This window comes from Puma concolor, chromosome B1, assembly GCF_028749965.1.
Source record: "Puma concolor isolate L17-30 chromosome B1, mPumCon1.1.hap2, whole genome shotgun sequence".
Classification (NCBI taxonomy): domain Eukaryota; kingdom Metazoa; phylum Chordata; class Mammalia; order Carnivora; family Felidae; genus Puma; species Puma concolor.
Window position 1 is genome coordinate 123,423,554 of NC_141670.1, and position 20,734 is coordinate 123,444,287.

General features: G+C 42.1%; 1 pseudogene; it reads left to right on the top strand.

Annotated features, from left to right (window-relative positions):
• On the top strand, positions 1-257 carry LOC112858788 (nuclear cap-binding protein subunit 2 pseudogene; annotated as a pseudogene).
• The last annotated feature ends 20,477 nt before the right edge of the window (positions 258-20,734 follow it).

The following is a 20,734-nucleotide window of genomic DNA, read 5'->3' on the forward strand; positions in this document are numbered from 1 at the left end:
ATGGGCCTGGATAAGCTGAAGAAGACAGCATGTGGGTTCTGCCTTGTGGAATACTATTCAAGAGCAGAGGCAGAAATGCCATGAGGTATATGAACAGAACTCATCAGGACGAGCAGATCATTCCCAAAGACTGGGACGCAGGCTTTAAGGAGGGCAGGCATGGCCGTGGTTGTTCTGGGGGCCAGCTACCAGATGCGTAACGGCAGGACTGGGGCGCTGGGAGAGCAGGCTATGGAAAACTGGCTCCGAAGCAGTGAGTGGTGAGAGCCCCGTCGTGGAAACGCACTCCCATGGCCCGCTGAATTTGCCACGCGTTTCCCAAGGTCTGCACACCTGCTCTCTTGTACCATGCTTTGATCAAGGTCTTCACTGAGCTGGAAGTCTTTTCCTGATTTTCCTTTGAAAACTACTAAAGTACAGTATTCAAAAGAATGCCTTGAATTCTGTAGTATTAGAATCTTGGTGCTCTGTCAGGTTACCAGGTCAGAATTTATGTTTCACGGCAACAGATTTTATCTAAGATGTTGATCTGTCCGCCCAAAACATCACACTTCTTTTAGGAAGGTGGAAATTTTTTTTTAATGGGTAGTAGGTTCATGGTCTACCTTGGGGCCTGGAATTATTACTTAAAATTTTTTAAGTTTGTAGGAGATAAAATGTAATAAATGGGGCTTTGCTACGTTGTACAGCTTTGCCCTAAATTAATTAGAAGTGTGACAACTGAAAAAAAAATAATGTATGTATAAATTACAATGAGTTTCCATAATCACTTTCTTTTAGATATCATGAATGTTATGTTAATTAGGCAGAGCAGTTTTCATCATTCTTGCTATTTTTTTTTTAATATATGAGAAAGTTGGGGCTCAGAAACAACAAAGTGCATGCTCCAGGAGCGTGGATTCTAGGACACAGCTCCAGAAACAGAATTTGTATGTATTGTCAGTCAGTGTCCAGGTGAGAAAAAAAGAAAACATTCTGGATATTTCATCCAGGAAGGGATATAATGCAGGGAACTGGCTACAAAGAGGTTGGAAGAATAAGAGGAGATCATGAAGCTGTGACTTCCTTTGATGATCTGGGCACACAAGTCTGCATTGCTGAGCATGGGAGGGAGACTGCCACTGCTGGTCTCCAGGACCCCGGGGGACACACCTCTGTTGATGCAGCTGAAAACTGGCTCTATTGCTTCCGAGGCTCGCAAATGCCACCACCGCTGCTGGCTGTACTGCCTAAAGCAGAAAGCTAAAAAACAAAAAAAGATTTCTTCCTTTCTCTAGTCTCCCAAGAGACAGATTCTTTCTAAAAGACAGCTGGCAAGGGAATCAATGAGATGCAGTTTGTGGGCTCCCAGATCCTGTGATAAAAGGGGAGCAGAGGTCAGGAATGGGAGAGACGCATGCTATTCTCGTTCTGTGTTCTTTCCTCTGTAGCTTGCTTTCTCCTGTGTTAGGGTATGCTAAATTACTACTTCCAGTGGACTCAACATTTAATACTTCGGCGCATAGGAAGTTTAGTTCTTATTCAGGTAACTGTCCAGTGAGGGTATTCAAGTCAGCGGGGGCAACCCCCCTCCCCCACCTCATAGTCATTTACATACCAGGACATCAGTCATTGTGCTGTCTTTAACACATGGATTTCAAAGTTGTTCTCAGTTTCCCAAATCCGGTCAACATGGAGGAGCAGTTGAGGGAGCTTTTTAGGGGTTGGACCAATAACAGACACATATCATCTCTCCTATTCCACTGAAGGTGACTTATCCTGTGGCTCTACCCAGCTGCAGCAGAGCCTGGAATTGAAATCTAGCTGTGTGCCAAATAGAGGAGAGTGCTTTTGTTTTTTTGTTTTTTTGTTTTTGCTTTTTGCTTTGCTAGTGTATCTGCCACACCGCTCATGAATGTAAAGATCTGCTTTTAGGGTCTTCAAATCAATCTTTTGAGCACAGAATAAAGAGACCTGGCTTGAGAAAAGTCATTTAAAAAAAGATTGGGAGTTTCGGAAGCTTTCTTACTTGTTGTGAAACATCCATGAAATCGTGCAGGAAAGTAGATAGATAGATAGATAGGTAGATGATAGACAGATGATAGATAAAGGATTAAGGATGCTTTAAGCAAAACTAACAGAGACAGCACCATATTCGGTGGAGGTCAAAGTCCTGCCCCATCCTCCTGGTGAAACCACAGCTTGATTCCTGTATTCTTTTCTGTCCACCACTCCAGTGGACTCCAATAAACTAAAATGTGACCAAATAGGATGATGAAACAGTTGGTCAGTCTGGGAAGAAAAACACAGAGGAGACTGTGATGGTTATCTGTAAGGATATAGAGGGCCGTAGAAAGGAAAGGATGCCTTTTTAGTGTGCGTGTGCCTCCAAAAGGCAGCACTTGGTCGGTGGGGTCAAGGTTACATGGCAGCAGAAAAACTTTTCAGTATGAGACTTGCCCAGGCAGGCAAGCTTATAAAAAATTGTGCTTCTTTGTGCATTTTTTAATAAAAAATAAGTTCCAAAGCCTGGCTATCTGTACAAGCAAAGGGCTTGAAGAGGAATTCATAAATGAGAAAATGCAAATGCAAAATCCTACTTGTCATTAAAGGAGTATAAGTTGTATTAGCAATGGGATACATTTTTGCTTATCAAATTCGAAACAAATGAAAATAAACAAACAGCCCCCTCTCTCTCTAACCCAACCACCTGATAATGCTGGCTGTCAGTGAGATCTAGTGTGATCAGCGTTTTCATGCACTGCTATTGGTATGCAAACTAGCCATTTAGCAGTATAATTTCTAAGATTTTCGTAAGAAGTGCTTAATCTTTGATCCAGTAATTCCATCTCCAGGAATATTAACCACTATACTTAGACAAATGCAGTAATATTATGGTAATCTTTACCATGACATTATCTTATAAGAGTGACAGGCAGGAAACAGCTTAAATGCGTAACACTAACAGAATAATTAAAAAATGTTTGGCACAGCCCTCTATGGTGAATTATTATGCAGCCTTTAAAAATGTGATTGACAGTCTTTAGTATGGATATACAAATGATCTGAATCATGTAAAGAAAAAAATGGTAAGAGGGGGACAGACGGGAAACACGCTTTGGTAGGCTGGAAGCAGCACTGCATAATGAAATCACGCACAAATTTTGAAATGCTTGTTTATATTGTTTTTATGGTTATAAAATATCACTTTGATAGTTAGGAGATAAAAAGAAGAAGATTTATTAAAAAAAAAAAAAAAGGTGTATGCTGTAAGTCATGTAATATTACATCAGAGGCCAGATCCTGTAGAAAGCATGGGAGTTGGTGGGGTGGGGCAGGGTGGAGAAGTGAAGGCGGTCTGCTCCTGCCTGGATGAGTATTTTATCATTGACATGGTTTGGAACCGCTGGTCGCTGGTGATAATAAAAACAGACTGACTTCTCCTCAAGTTGATTCTTTTTTTTTTTTTTTTTTTTTTTTTTCAATTTTATAGGCTATTCTTGGGGTTGGATTGCTCCCAGCCCTTTCTCTCCCTTGCCTTTGTAGCTACTAGTGAAGGGATTCTTATATGGGGAGGAAATGACTTGTAAGCTTCCTTTTAACTTGGAGACACTGTGACTTTTTGGAAACAATCATGCAGGATTGCTGAAGCTTTTCTGCACATGCGGAGTACACGTTATACTTCGTGTTGAAGTTGGGGGATCATGTACGTTTAACAAAAACACCTCTTATCACAGTGAATCAACAGTATTTGTACATTATTTCAAATCATTTTAAGAAAGCACATGGACATGTGGCTTAAGAAGAGTGCTACGTTTTACGTCTCCTAATTTCCTAGAACTGCAATATGGCTTTCTTCTCAAGTAATTCAAACAGATTAAGTGATATTATGTGCCCTTCCGCAAAGCCTTTACGTCAGCACTCATTTTACCATTTTAAGACGCCGTATCTTAAAAATATGCAAACATCTGCATTTGACGTTGAGTGTGACAGGTGCTGTTTGTGCCAGCAAAGGGAGGCACCATCTGTATGGAAAGGTCATGCTTAATCGTCTTGGCACTGATTTCTGAATAATGAAAGCATGGACTGAAATGAAACCTCGAACACACCAGCTTTTGTTTTTAAGTTTGCAAAAATAGCTGCTAACTCAACAAAATGAAACTATGTCGGGTTACACGCTTTTGAACCTTGTGGGCTTTATTCAAATCCTTTATGCCTTCTTTGCCAACTTCATTTGAAAAGACTGCTTTACTAACCCACAGGTGCAAATGGCAAGCAGCAAAAATTGCTTGACCAACTCAGTTGAGCTATTTCGGAGACACTCCAGTTTCCCAGAAGGCTCCAGGATAGAATCAGGTTATGAAAATTGGGTCAGTCTTGAAATCGCCCATAATCATGTGGGGTGGGAGGGCTGGAACAGGGTGAATGGAGCCACTCAGCTAAAGTTTAAAAATGTTTTGGTCCACAGTGGGGTAGAAATTAAGAAACAGGCGAAGCCTTGGAACTTTTCATGGAGATCATCTTAGAGACAATCTATTCCAGCTCTTCTGTTTAACAGGTTGAACAAATGAGTTGGAAAATAATAAAATATTTGCCTAAGGTACCACAGCTGGTCAGTGTTTGAGCTGGGTGAATCTGATTTAGCCCCACTGTTCTTTCCCTTACTGATGCCAAAGATACAAAAATCAGCAAAACTTAGTGCTTTTTTTAAATCACAAAGTGTTTTCTAAGATAGAATTAAATGGATAGGAAACTTGAACCTCAAATATATATTATTTGTCCATTTGGAGCCTGAGTGAAATAAAGATAAACTCTCAGAGAATGAAAATGATTTACATGTCCTTGTATAACTGTCTTTGAAACTATGTTAACAAGTAAATATTTCTTAAAATAGCTTTAGAAGCGATGAAAGTTGACATGGTGGAAAATAAAACTCTACTGCAGTCACCTGGTGGTGATTACTAAATCACCACCAGCTAGTAAACTAGCTCTGCAGTCAGGGCACCTGCTGTAGCCCTCTCCCCTACTTCCAGGAGGCACGGCTTCTGTGATGAGGATATACTGCCACTAGGTGGCAGTCATACCGCATTGGTTTGGGGGCTCTGACTTCTCTGGAGTAGAGATTAAATCCATTGCTTTTCTTCCTCCTTTCTATAAAAGTTTAGCTCTTTATTAAAAAAGCAGAATTTAAGCAATATTACCCAACACCACATTTACAGAAGATACATTAAACACGAAACCATTACATGATTTAGATACAATTCAGTATCTGTCTCATCAAGTTTTAAGCAGTTCAATTCTTAATTCAGCTAGCTGTCCTTTCCTTTAAAGATTTGAGACCTCACCAAAAGGATTTGAATGAGTAAAAAGTAATTTGAATCTAAAACTTCCAATTTTATGCCTAAAAAAAATGATTCTTTTGTTCCTGCAATATTTGAAGCACTTATTTTTCCCACCCATTTAGTAAATATAAATCTTCAAAGCATTTTATTTTTTCATTTAAAATAAGGAATGTAGGTACTATTAAACTGTTAAAGTAGCATCTTTTCTTTTCTTTTCTTTTTTTTAATTTTTTTTTCAACGTTTTTTATTTATTTTTGGGACAGAGAGAGACAGAGCATGAACGGGGGAGGGGCAGAGAGAGAGGGAGACACAGAATCGGAAACAGGCTCCAGGCTCCGAGCCATCAGCCCAGAGCCTGATGCGGGGCTCGAACTCACGGACCGCGAGATCGTGACCTGGCTGAAGTCGGACGCTTAACCGACTGCGCCACCCAGGCGCCCCTCTTTTTTTTTTTAAATATATGAAACTTATTGTCAAATTGGTTTCCATACAACACCCAATGCTCATCCCAAAAGGTGCCCTCTTCAATACGCATCACCCACCCTCCCCTCCCTCCCATCCCCCATCAGCCCTCAGTTTGTTCTCATTTTTTAAGAGTCTCTTATTAAAGTAGCATCTTTTCATTGTAATGGTGACTAGGAACGGTGAGACGGCTTTAGGTCCTCGGTCTCACAGTGAAAGCAGCTTGAGAGTGGCTCCCTGTTTACGGGGAACATGATTTGGCCACAGCAACAATTTTAAGGTAGGTTAAGTTGGGGCGCCTGGGTGGCTCAGTCGGTTAAGCGTCCGACTTCAGCTCAGGTCATGATCTCACGGTCCGTGAGTTCGAGCCCCGCGTCGGGCTCTGTGTTGACCGCTCAGAGCCTGGAGCCTGTTTCGGATTCTGTGTCTCCCTCTCTCTGTGACCCTCTCCCATTCATGCTCTGTCTCTCTCTGTCTCAAAAATAAATAAACGTTAAAAAAAATTAAAAAAAAAAAAATTAAGGTAGGTTAAGTTTGTCACTGCTCCTTCCATGCGCACAGGTCTGAGGTTCTTCTGTTAATCATATAAAGATGGAGTCTTTGGTATTTCAAACATTTTAATGATAGTAAAGAGAAGTTTCCCTTAAAATGTAAGTGTGTTTTGTTGTGTTTTGCGGTCTGTATAAAAGGGACTATTATCAAGGTTAATTTTTTCCAGAAGGTTAAGTAGAGAGATGAAGCAGGAGGAAGGGCAGAATTATGAGGAATGAGGAGAGAATTTTAGGGGGAAAAAATGGAGTCAGAGAAACTAAAAAAGAGGAACCTGACTACGCTGGTAAATAAATAGGCGACTCTTAAAGCCACAATATGCCTGAAGCAAAAAGGATGAACCTACCTCTGAAGGGAATTTAAGAATCCAAAGGCTATGGGGGCATCTGGGTGGCTCAGTCAGTTAGGCATCTGACTTCGGCTCAGGTCGTGATCTCATGGTTCGTAGGTCCCAGCCCTGCATCGGGCTCTGTGCTGATAGCTTGGAACCTGGAGCCTGCTTCGGATTCTGTGTCTCCCTCTCTCTTTGCCCCTCCCCTGCTCATGCTTTGTCTCTCTCTGCCTCAAAAATAAAATAAATATAAACATTAAAAAAAAATCCAAAGGCTATGGAGGGGCAGAAATTAATGACTCTGGAGGATAGGGAACTTGGACTTAGCACCCTGGAGCAGGGATTCTCCAGTGTTGCCCATGGTGCACCAGGACAAAGTCTCAACTGAGCTCAGGGCCAAGGAATCTGCATCTTTGACTGTCACCCCAAGTGATTCTCATGGCCTCCAAAGGTTGAGGACTATTGGAGATGGTGGCAGAGCCAGCAGACCACGAGTGGTGTGGTGATAGATTTTCAGGCTTCTAGATGAATAAGTGCTTTAAGCCTGAATGAAGAAAACCAAGCATCAGTGACCCAACTAGATATACATGTTTGTACCAGTCAACACCCCTGCATAAAAGAAGGCTCAGTCATTCCTTTGAAGCATCTGTGTACGTTGGCAGGCACTGGGCTGGGTAGGTAGAACGAGGAGAACTTCCAGAAACAGGAAAGGTGACTTTTCATGCTCGTGTGGTAGCAGCTAAGTAAACTCAAGTTCTCTTGTCCCTGTGTCTCTCAGCTACAGCTCAGCAGAGGCTCAGCTTTGCAGATGTCAGGACTTGGTGGCTCCCAGTGTAGACCCTTTAAATGTGCTCCACAGACAAAATCTTCTTGGGGGTTATAGGTTCCTCAATATCACTGGTGACTCTGGGAGGGAATTAGAACTTGGGCTCAGGGGTGCCTGGTTGGCTCAGTTGGTTGAGTGTCTGACTTTGGCTCTGGTCAGGATCTCGCAGTTTGTGAGTTCGAGCCCCGTGTCGGGCTCTGTGCTGACAGCTCAGAGCCTGGAGCCTGTTTCCGATTCTGTGTCTCCCTCTCTCTGCCCCTTCCCCGCTCATGCTCTGTCTCTCTCTGTCTCTCAAAAATGAATAAACGTTAAAAAAAAAATTTTAAAAAGGGTTCAGACACATACGTGTCTGACAGACAAGGGGCAGAGGGCAAAGGGATGGAAGCTGGATTTCAGAGAGCGGCAAAGGGGGTCCTCAGGGCTAAGTGCAGGCAGGCAGCAGTGGCTTTTCCTGACTTCAATTCAAACTAATCTCCCTAACCTTCCAGAACCTTTCTGTCCTGGCAGGAAAGGACACAGTTACACTCACTAGCAGAATTGTTTCCGAGTCCCTACTGGGAGCACTCATGTGTTTAATGTAAAAAGTAATTGTTCGAACCTCCCTCATCCCACATTCTGTGGGAAATCAATGATGTCCCCAAGGTTTCTAGAATTTTGGGGACTTACACGTCCATAGTTACTATTCTCAACTTCTTGTTTCCCCTGAAATCTAGGTCACTTAGCCAGCCGGTGTGGTGTGCCTTCAAAGGTGAGGTAATATCTCAACTCACCACATCACCTGACCACAGGCTAGACACGGTCTCTGAAGCTCAGCTCTCTTGCCAAGAAGTCAGAGACAGCAGATTTTGCTGAAGTCTTGCTTGGAGAAATGGAGGGAGGCCGGCGTTAGAGCACAGCTCAGAAAGAAACTTCACATGAAACAGCAGACTGTGTGCTGAATTTCTTCTCCCATATCTCTACAGAGCATTACCTGGGGATCCACTTTGCTCTCTGGCCACTACCTCCCACCGTCTTGCACGGGACCCCCTCTTTTCCCATCCTTTCCGTTCCTGCCCCCCTCTTCAGAAAAGAGGTGGCCACCCTAAGGGAAATGTTCTCACCTGAGATAGAGATAAATATTAGAGCCTAGTAAGCAGATGGCAAAGAACTCCAGGTAACAGCAGACCAGAGTGCAGCTGCTGTGGGCCATGGAGGTCTGAAAGATGTCCTCTTCTTCTGAGCATGGTTGGACACGATGTCTGTAGCAGGGTGAGCATATGTGAGCTACTCCCTTCCTCTTCTGGGAATGTCTAGACGGACACAAGAAGGGGGATGACTGAGACCTAGTCACCGGCAGGTGGAGTGTATTGATCCAGCGGGAGTAGGAATAAACTAGTAAAGTGACTTGGCCTAGGATTGACAGAATGATGGGCCCCGGAGACATTCCGGTGAATCTATCAAGGAATAGAACGGGGTACAGCTTCTTGCGTCCTCGTATCCTCTTTCAACATCCAGAAATGATCCATTGTCTTTCTAATGTGCAAACCAAAATTAAATAAATCTACATTAAGATCTGAGTCAGTGCTTCTTAAACTTTAATGTGCACGTACATCATCTGGGGACCTTGTTAAAGTGCAGATTCTGATTCGGTAGGTCTAGGGTAGGGGCTGGAGTCTTCATTTATAACAAGTAGGATGTCAGTAGGTGATGTTGATGCTGCTGGTCCATTGGCCACACTTTGAGAAGCAAAGGTATAAACAACTTGATGTTTCCACTAACTTTCTCTTTGCCCTCGCTTTTGCAAATAATGACAAAAAACAGACACTTGGAGGGGAAGAGACAATTCTTAGCCCACAAGGCTAGACGTGCATGGTGGATTGTAGACTGTGTGGTAAAGCGGGTGGGAGGGGGGTAAAGTAGCTATCCTGAGACTCCTCAATGGATATCCTTAACAAGAACATTTACTTTATCCTCATTGGAGCAGCCTAGGAACAAAACATATAAATACCCTACTCCAAAGTAGGGTATTTTTTTTTTAATTTTTTAAATGTTTATTTATTTTTGACAGAGAGAGAGAATGAGCAAGGGAGGGGCAGAGAAAGAGGGAGACACAGAATCCGAAGCAGGCTCCAGGCTCTGAGCTGTCAGCACAGAGCCCGATGTGGGGCTCGACTCACAGACCACGAGATCATGACTGAAGCCGAAGTCAGCCGCTCAACCGACTGAGCCACTCAGGCGCCCCAGCAAAGCCTCTCCTTCTAAGGGCCTTGACCTCAAGTTCTCTCCTCATTGCCACTCCCTGACCAGTCAGTGACTCTGTCTTATGTAGTGGCACACCATGGCTTTAGCAGGGAGTTTTTAGATTCCACATTTGACCTTTCGGCTATAGAATGAACGGCTTGCACCATTTTGGGGGGGACTCCTTGGTTCCCCTAAGTCAGCTTGGAAAGGCAGCCAACTTCACCATATTTAAGAGTGCTATGTTGCCCTCCTTTAACCAGTCCCCCCTCTAAGAGCCCAGTAAGATACAACAATGTATTGCAGCAAACCTTTGTCTCAGGGTTATTTGTTGTAGCATTAGCTGCTGCGGCAGCTGCACCAGCACCACAGTGACATGCACGTTTAATCCCTGCCAGCCTGTCAGTCCCCCATCCAGCTCTCCTTTTATACAACACTTTGCACAGCAACTCCCCAAAGAGTTATAATTAGACTTTTCAAAGCACATAAACAAAATTCAAGCCTCATAAGTCTATCCGCCCAGCCTCAGGGAAACTAAAAGCTGCAGAGAGAAACCTCTTTTTAAAAGAGTTTGTAGGAAGAAAAAACAAAAGAGTAGTCTTGGATGGAAACAAAACCAGTTAAACAGAGAAGGAGCTAACCAGTGGCCCAAAAAACAAAACAAAACAAAATGAAAACCCCAAAACACCTGCTTGTCTATTGAAGATTATAATTAAATACAGAAATTTGGGTGGAGAGAGTGGCTTTCATGAGATGGGAAACTCAGCTTGTAGGTTGCGTCTTTGGAGAAATCCCTCAGCAGTAAATGGTTCTACATGCATCCAACAGTTAATCGCTAAGAGTTCATTGAACTCTAGCTAGTTTTAAGACTGGGGGGGGGGGCGCAGGGAATGAGAGAGGTGCCCATATGGCCCCTGCTTTTGAGGAAGGGGAAAACACATAGGAAAATATGGAAGACCACTAATGGTGAATGCCTTAATAAGCAGCCAGTTTGGAATAGCTGGGCTACCATAGTGGAATGCCGCCTTCATGTACAAACCTTCTAGCAAGGAAGCAAATTGATATGACTTTAAATTGAGAGTCAAAGAAAAAAGTTTGGAGACATCTGAAATGCTAGTTAAGAAGAATCTTCCCTCTCTGTTTCTGGTAGTGATAACATACGCTAATCTATGTGAGTTATCCCATGGAAACAATGCCATTTGCAAAACCAACCCTGTCCCCAATACTCTTTATCAAATGCCAAATCATGTTTTACAAAAGTACTTTACTTATTTATTTTTAAAGATTTAATTTTTAAGTAATTTCTACACCCAACGTGGGGCTCGAACTCACAACCCTAGGATCAAGAGTCTCATGCTCTACCGACGGAGCTATCCAGGAGCTCTTCCAGAAGTGTTTTGGATGCAATAAAAGGAACTATGGTTGCCTGATTGTTCCGGATGATCATTTCAATGCTAAGCAAGATCCTCTAAGTGTGTACTGAGGATATCCTGTGTCGGGTCCTTTGATGACTACCCTGCACCATTCCCTCATCTGTTCTCACAGCCTTTGTTGGAAGGCCTGGTGTTATTATTTCTGAGGTAGAAACAAATAGCCTGAGGTCTGTGCATGGATGCAACAGTAAGAAATGAAACCTCGATTCAACTGCCAGACGTACGTTGTTCCAAAACCCTTGCTAACACCCAGTCTCTTCTACCACCCCTACTGCACCTGGGAAGGTGGGGTTCCCTGGAGAGTGAAGGGACCTTACTGGCCCATATGTTGGTCTCACTACTCCTATCACGGGACTAGCACCTCTAGGCGGCGCACAGACAACTCTGAAGGTGAGGCAGACAAAGCAGTGGCCTTATCCTCAGACCGGGGCAGCGAGGAACCACACTTTGACAGACACATTTCTCAGGCTTTCACAAAACAAAAAATAATATTGTACAGAACAAATTAAACAGGGGTCTGTAAGAAATTTTGTCTTAAAAAGAAGAAAGAAGATCAACTTTCAGGATCATCCCTTAGCAACTCATGGGCTACACCTCTGATTTCCCAAAAAGGAACACCTCTTCTTTCTAGTCCTCACCACAGCCTCTTTTCATCCCTAACTTAAAAATGATAATACAGTCAACATTTGGAGCTAGACTCATTAAGGATTTATTTTTAGGAGAGATTAAAAGAGATTAAAAGAACTACGTAACACACCTGTGGCAATTAAGGATGCCAGAGTGGTCTTGTGTAAGCCCCTAAAGCGGGCACCCTGAGCGCTGGCTGTCTTCCAGTTTGGGTGACTATATTTAGCCCTCCTAAAATTTCTCCCCTGCAACTGAGCTCGAGGCCACATTTTCATTTCCTGACTTTGCATGTGGGATGACCCATTTCTTTGGAGGCCTTACCTTATGAAACTGGCTCTGTCATTGCTCTGTAGGGATTTTCAGAGTGCAGGTCATTCAATCCTTGAGACTCAGCCCGACCATCTATAGGACAGAGTGATTCGTGGACACCTGCCATGAAAAATATCTCGTTACTGGAAATGACTCTGGAAGTCTGGAGCACTACATGTCATCAGTGTCTTCCAGCCATAGAGGATGGGAAATAACATGTGCACATGGTATTTTTCCACCGAGTGTAGGACCCGGTGGAGCTGTCAGATTTAGACAAGGTTTAGCATTAGAGGCCATGGGTTGGGAATGAGCCAGCGGGAGGCCTGGGGCAGAGAGAACCTAACTTGAGATGGTGCTCAAGGCTCTGAGAAAGAGTCTGTACTTTCTATTCCTACTGCCATACTGACTCTGCATCATGAGAATTTGCATCGTGGCCAACTGTAATTACCTAAAATCATTCAAATTAGTGGCAAGAAGGCATTTTTACAAAGAACGCTATTGTTTGTTTTCCCCTTGCTTGGAAAGTTGTTACCTTGAAAATATTTGGTTTTAGGACCAAAAACAGAGGCGAAACTCGGTCTTGCTAAAACGTCTTCTTTGTCATATATTTGCTCATTTCTTTTGTGAGAGAAACAGTCACACATACACACACAAAACCATGTCAGCTTTGTGGAAACCACCTAAAAAATCAGAGAGTCACAGTGAATTTCCTAAGCGTATTTTTCCTTCCAGATGATGCCTTCCTCTTCCTCAAACTGTAAGGTGATGATATAGTACAAGAATCAAGTTCTATTTTTGGATGAAGATTGTCTCTTTTTTTTTTTTTAATTTTTTTAACGTTTATTTATTTTTGAGACAGAGAGAGACAGAGCATGAATGGGGGAGGGTCAGAGAGAGGGAGATACAGAATCTGAAACAGGCTCCAGGCTCTGAGCGGTCAGCACAGAGCCCAACGCGGGGCTCGAACTCACGGAGTGTGAGATCGTGACCTGAGCCGAAGTCGGCCGCTTAACCGACTGAGCCACCCAGGCGCCCCGAAGATTGTCTCTTAAGTGGCAAATTTATGCAAGTTTTCTTCTGTTAGTAGAGGCAAACCTCAAACACACGCACACACACACACACACACACACACACACGTGTGTGTATGTATCCACAAACTCACAATTGCTCATGAACCCTAGGCTATGAATACTCTTTGGCAGGTAACAAGTCTCAAAAACTGTCAGTTGGGTCAACACACTGTTGAAGTATAACTATGAATGAACATATCAAAATTCCCTGGGCCACAACATTTGCTTTATATATATATTTTTTGTCATTCACGAATGTATTTTTGAAAATTATGTCTCACAAGTGTTTTAGAACATAAAAGCAAACGTTTTGATCTAAATTACTCAAGATGATCTAGATGCTAGGCAAGATCACTTGAACATATTAATTCCAATGATCTGAATCTTTTTAAAGTTTTCAATCACGAAAGACGTTAATAATTATTCTGGAAGTACATGAGGGCATTAGTTTTACTTTCAGAGTAATTGGAAACTCTGTAGCACATTTTCCACCTAACAGTTTCACTGTCGGTTAGTCATGAAAAAGCTTTTTGGACAAAGGGCTGGCTGCCTCCTCTGTTCCTGAGGCAAGGCAGGCTGCCCAGTACGGAGGTGTGCTCTTGAGGTGCCGCCTCTTTGTAGCTCCCGAGATCACAAATGAAGTCCTTTCTCCTCAGAATCTTTGGGAAAGATGATGCTCTAAGATTGGATTCAGGAAGGCATAAGCCATTGTAATAGACCAAAAGCAATTGCTTATGTAAATAAGGGACTTAACAGATAAAATTAAAATAAATCATCCTCATCCTGTACCATCAGACGAAAGGCCTGGTCTCCCCCTCAAAAGACAAGGTTCTTGGGGCACCTGAGTGGCTCAGTTGGCTGAGCATCCGACTTCAGCTCAGGTCATGATCTCACAGCTCGTGAGTTCGAGCCCTGCGCCAGGCTCTGCGCTGACAGCTCGGAGCCTGGAGCCTGCTTCAGATTCTGTGTCTCCCTCTCTCTCTCTGCCCCTCCCCCACTCATACCATGTCTCTCTCTGTCTCTCAAAAATAAATAAACATTAAAAAAAAGAAAAATTTAAAAGAAAGGTTCTGGCCTTCATAGCTCTGTTACAAGATTTCCCCTAATGTTTATTTCAATGCTGATGAAGTTTTCTAGAAGAGATTCAATCTCTGAGAGAATTTTCTATCTTGGCTTCAACGTGGAAGACTCAATAGAACTGAAACTTATGTTTCTCCAATAGTTAACTGACAAAGAAACAAATGAAGAAAAACAAATAAAAGATTACCCTAAATGTTCACAAATATCTGAAACAGCAGTCATCACCTCTGTCAACTGCTATGAGAGAACACCAAGTGAGCATTCCTAATTACAGTGAGGCGATCTCTACATTAATGACCACCAGGCAGCTGAACATCAAATGTGTCCCCAGTCTCTTTCATCGTGAACTGGTTCCTGTTTCCTCTTTCTCATTTGAAAGTATCTCTACTCTTGCAGCTACTGGATTTGATCCTTTGTCAGTCTTAATCTACTCAAACTGATTGTGTTCTGGGAAGATCTAAAAGGTCTGTAAGTTTAAGTTTCTTTGTGAACAGAAATAAGTTCAAGTCCTATTCCATGAGATGGGATGCGCATAGAAAGTATGGTAGAAGATGACATGTGAACACCAACTCCAGCTAAAGTTGGAGCCAACCTCTATTCTTCCTTGTACCTCAGCCAGCTTACTGAATCTGCCCCGTTTGGTCATTCTCACTATCTCTGGACCAGGTCGGGCCTCTGTCATCTCATTCTAGAAATATGGTGACTGCTGGTCCTCATTGGCGTTTTTTTTCCTTCAGTCCATCCATCACATTCCTGATAGTACAAGTAGAGGAGGGAAAAATTATTTTCTTTCCACCCATCGTAGGTGTATTGGCTGGGGCCTATAAACTGGACTGACAAAAGACAGACTAACAAGAGAAGAACAAACAAGTTTATCAACAAGTGCATTGTGCACACACATGGGAGCTTCCAGTGGTGAGTAACTCAAAGGGGTGGTTAGAACTTGGGCTTATAAAGCCTAACAAAGACAGCAGTTTTTTTCAGAGAAGTGACAAGACAAAGGAAAAAGACTTTGAGCCTCTAGAGGTGGCAAATTGTGGGGAGGCAAATATATGGGGGAACAAATGATACCTAAGGACTAGTTTTAACAAGGTTTGTTTTATAGATTCCTTTTGTATAGATTTCTCTGGGCCAATAAAGGTCTAGAGTTGTCTCCAGTGTTAACTTCTGTCCTTTCTAGTACAGAAGGGAAGGGGACACCTTTACAAATTTATGCCCTGCTTTTAGGCAAATGGCACGGTGGTGGTGCTAAGGAGCTATTCTATCAATTTCTTCTCCATTGCCTTCCACTCAAAATAATCCTTATGCCAAAAGAATATATTTTAGGTGGCATATCTTGCCACCCTTCACATACTAATAATTACATGTGGTCATGCTATATCATCTTGCTCAAAACTTTGAGTAACTCTTTATTATTCATACACAGAGAAAAAATCATATCTCCTTAGCCTGCCATTGAACTTCCCCATCATCTGGCTTCAACCTACTTTTTAAAACATATTTTTCATTATATCCCTCCAACTACCCTGGGTTCCTGATCATTTTCCAAATATATCATACATTTTCATATTTTTTTCCTTTGTTTACACTCCTCTGTTACTGAATATTTCTTTTCCCAATAAGACTACGTCTGTTCTTGAAAACACAAGTCAAAAAATACCTCTGAGGAGTCTTTGCAGAAACTTTCCCTCAAGATTAATTGCTCCTTGCCCTGCCTCCCCTTGGCATATTCTGTATCCTTGATGGCTTCAGACTTACTCTACCCCACTGAGCTACTACTGGAGGAGAGTTCACACTGTTTGAGGACATAAATTGCCTCATTCATCTCTGTGTTTCCCTTCTTTGCTTAAACATCTGGCAGAGAGCCTTTCACAGAGTAAGCACTCAGTAAACATGTTTAGGCAAATAGAAAAGGCAATAGCACAGAAATAAGAACGAATAAGTTGCATTTTTGCCTCATGTACTTAAAGTTAAATGGGAGCTCAGAGAGACTTGGGAGGTTTTAGAAGCCACTGAGCCTGGAACAAACAGCCTGGAGTCACTTTCTCCAGGTTCTAAGCTCAGCAGTGTAATGCTCGTATAACTTCATGATCCTTTCAGGACAAAATGTCAGGCTCAGATGTAGCCATTGACTGTGACAGTTAATTAAGTACAGGTGTCCTCAAAAGCCATCTGTAAAGAAGGTGATCCTGGGCCTGCTGCATGCTCACTAATCCCTGGGGCTGTGGAGGAGCACAGTGTCATTTTAAATCAGTTTGGCTAGCAGCGGCTTTGTTTAGACACCTGCTCCTCCTCAGTAACCAAAGGTAACTGATATCTGTGTGCTTGTACGTGCCCAGACAGGCTTCCAGTCCCAAACAGTCAACTAAAATTATCCTTCTTGAGGGATCTATTTGAATCTGACATTTGCTCATTTATATTCTTCAAAATGTAGTGGAGAAACCAAGGGACTACTCACTTATTATTCTGGGAAGAGACTTCCACATGCTTTCTCACCTGGTACACATGGACTTCAGTCTCGGGGTGCTTTCAGACACCCGTGGGGGCCAGGCAATCATGCATTTTGGAGGAAGAAAGGAAAAGGCCAGAGGATGAAGATTTTTATCCTCCACTTAGAATTCCTCAGGAACGATGTCCATGCTTTTGCTTATGTTATTTCTCTTGACTGTGGCGCCCCCCTTCCTACTCTTAACTACGGTGACCCCCCTTCCTAACCCTAATCTTATTGTCCTCTAAATTTCAGCCTGACATACTGCTTCTTTCCTGAGGCTTTTCTTGATTTCTTCAGACCACACTACTCTTCTTTCTCTGAACCACTCCTGCCCTTCTGATCAACACTACCCAATTTGCATTTTTTGGCCTCTCACTGTTTTAAAGATGTTAATTTGATTTTCTCTACCAGAAGGCAAGCATTTTTAGGGCTGACACTATGCATCTCTTTTGCCTCCCACCATGGCCTCACTTGGCAAATACTTCTTGGAAGCCATTGAAATCAAGTTGAAGAATAAGATGTAATTGAAGCTTTAACGGTTAGGGCAGTCTCTTGATAACCCTGATTCCTAGAAATCTTTTAGAAACTAAAAAGCAGACTGGATTGCTGCTTAAAAACATATCTCCTTAAACTCCAAAAATATTCCAACAAGGAATCTTACACCAATGACAGCTTAAGTCCTCTGTGGTCAGTGCCTTACCCAGCATGAACAAAATTCATAGAATCTTGATGGAAGGGACTTTAAGGAAGGCCTGGTTTCTAATCTTGTGAGTCACATGGTGGGCAGGAAAACAGCAGTCCTGTTCAAAAGAAGGCCAGGATTAGCTCAGGGGCTTACTGGGGACAGAAGTGGTTAGAAGCTACAATTTGCTCCATTGGATGTTTAAAATCACTCTGAAACTTTTCTAGGCCATATTTGAAAAACACAGGGTTTATAACTCTGTTTTGTCAGGTTTAGATTATGGTTCTATTTTTGAAAATTAAGAAATCTATGGGCGTCTGGGTGGCTCAGTCAGTTGAGTGTCCAACTTTGGCTCAGGTCATGATCCTGTGGTTCATGGGTTCAACCCCAGCCTCGGACTCTGTGCTGAAAGCTCAGAGCCTGGAACCTGATTTGGATTCTGTGTCTCCCTCTCCCTCTCCCTCCCCTGCTCTCTCTCTCTCTCTCTCTCTCTCTCTCTCAAAAATAAATAAACATTAAAAAAAGAAAAGAAATCTATTACTCTTTATCTTTAGCATCCTGGTAAAGTTACAGTGGTTTTAATATTGCTCAGGATTTCTTCCTCAAGTAGAAAGCAGGAATCCATAGCTTTCCTAGGAAAGCAGACATTGTACATTTGCTGTAACAAGGCACTGAGCATTTGGTTATTAATTCCATAGAGATAAACTGAAGGGATATTATTGGAATAATTCAAATGCTATGCAGTAAGAATAGATGTAAGGAGTAATAGAGAGGAACCATTGTAAATGGGTGTGGGAGGAACTTTGGAACAGCAAAGAAATTAGATTTATTAGATTTACTTTATCAGAGAAAAAGTATGATAAAAAGAGTCATTGGCAGTTATGGAGAAAAAAAGGTCTCTCATTCTCTTTCAAGACTGTTTAGGATTTTTAAGCGGTATTGTACCATGGTTAAATGTGGCATGGTAAGTTGATAATAATATTACCAAGGCTTTTTGTTTAGGAAGAAGGAAGACTTCTAACTGGTATAAAGAATTTCTTCATTCATTAATTCCTTTATTCATTCAAGAGCTCTTTATTGAGCATCAATGGTGTGTCAGGCACAATAGCTAAAGGAATGGACACAACAGTCAATCCTTGCCCCCATTGGAATTTACATTTGAATAGGGTGGCAGACAATATTAAAAGATAAGTAAAATATATCCTGTGTTAGATAGTAATAGGGACTAAGGAGAATAAGAATTCAGGCAAGGGGATAGTAGGGTGTGGGAGGGTTGCACTTTTACATTAAATGGCTAGGAAAGGCCTCACTGAAAATGTTGTACCTGAGGAAAGGCCTGAAGGAAGTGAGGAGTGAGAGCCAGGTGGTTATCCTGGGAAGAACATTTGGCAGAAGGCCAGCAGTGAAAAGACCCTGGGGCAGAGCCAGAATCTAGTGCCTGAGGCACATCAGGCCAACAGGCTGCCATGGCCAGAGCAAGAGTGAGGGGAGCATCGCAGGAGAGGGTATAGGGCAGGCAGCAGGGAGAACAGATCAGTTCAGGGCAGTAGAAGAACTTTGGTTTTGGGGAGTTTTCACAGAGAAGAGGCATGATTTGATTTAGGTTCATTCTGGCTGCTATGTTGAACATAGACTGAAGGAGGACGTAACAGTCTGCTTGGGCTGCCGTAACTGTCACTATTTGCAGATGGCATGAGGTTATATAGAAAAAGAAAATTGTTAAGTCCACCAAAAATGATTAGAACTAATAAACAAATTCAGTAAAGTTGTAGGATACAAAATTAATATACAGAAATCTGTTTGGTTTCTATACACTAATAACAAACTATCAGAAAAAGAAATTAAAAAGATAATCTCATTTACTATTGCATCAAAAAGAATACAATACCTAGGAATAAATCTAACAAATTAGATGAAAGACCTGTACTCTGAAAATTATGAGACATTGATGAAAGAAATTGAAGAAGACACACATAAATGGAAAGATATGCCATGTTCATGGATTGGAAGGATTAATATTGTTAAGATGTCCACACTACAATCTACAAATTGTCCAATCTACAATCTACAAACAAAGCAATCTACAAATTCAGTGCAACCCAATGGCATTTTTATTTTTATTTTTTTACTGTTTATTTATTTTTGAGAGAGACAGTGTGTGAGTGGGGGTGGGGCAGAGAGAGATGGAGACACAGAATCCGAAGCAGGCTTCAGGCTCTGAGCTGTCAGCACAGACTCATGGAGTGTGAGATCATGACCTGAGCTGAAGTCAGACACTTAACCAACTGAACCACCCAGGCGCCCCTCCAATGGCATTTTAAAAAATAAAACTAAAATAAATAGTCCTAAAATTTTTATAGAACCATAAAAGACCCTGAACAGCCAAAGCAATCTTGAGAAAGAACAAAGCTGGATGTATCATACTCACAGATTTCAAGATCTAGTACAAAACAGTACGTACTGGCACAAAAACAGACACATAGATCAATGAAACAGGACAGAGAGCCCAGAAATAAGCCCATGCTTATATGGTCAACTAATCTATAACAAAAAGGGCAAGAATATACAATGGGGAAAAGAGAGTCAGCAACGGTGCTGGGAAAACTGGACAGCTACATGCGAAAGAATGAAATTAGACCATTTTCTTACACCATACACAAAACCAACTCAAAATGGATTAAAGACTGACATGTAAGACCTAAAAGCATAAAACTCCTCAAAGGAAACAGGCAGTGAACTCTTGGACGCCCTAGAAATGTTTTTGGATCTGTCTCCTCAGGCAAGAGCAACAAAAGTAAAAATAAACAATTGGGACTGCATCAAATTAAGAAGCTTTTGGGGCACCTGGGTGGCGCAGTTGGTTAAGCGTCCGACTTCAGCCAGGTCACGATCTCGCGGTCCGTGAGTTCGAGCCCCGCGTCAGGCTCTGGGCTGATGGCTCAGAGCCTGGAGCCTGTTTCCGATTCTGTGTCTCCCTCTCTCTCTGCCCCTCCCCCGTTCATGCTCTGTCTCTCTCTGTCCCAAAAATAAATAAACGTTGAAAAAAAAAATTTAAAAAAAAAAGAAGCTTTTGCACAGTAAAGGAACATCAATAAAATTAAAGATAACCTACTGAATGGAAGAAATTTTCAAATGATACATCTGATAAGGAATTAATATCCAAAATATATAAAGAATGCATACAACTCAATACCAAAAAGCAAACATCCAATTACAAAATGGGGAGAGGACCTGAATAGACATTTTTCCAAGTAAGGCATAGACATGGCCAATAGATGCATGGGAAGATGATCAACATTGGCACATCAGGGAAATGCAAGTCAAACCCACAATGA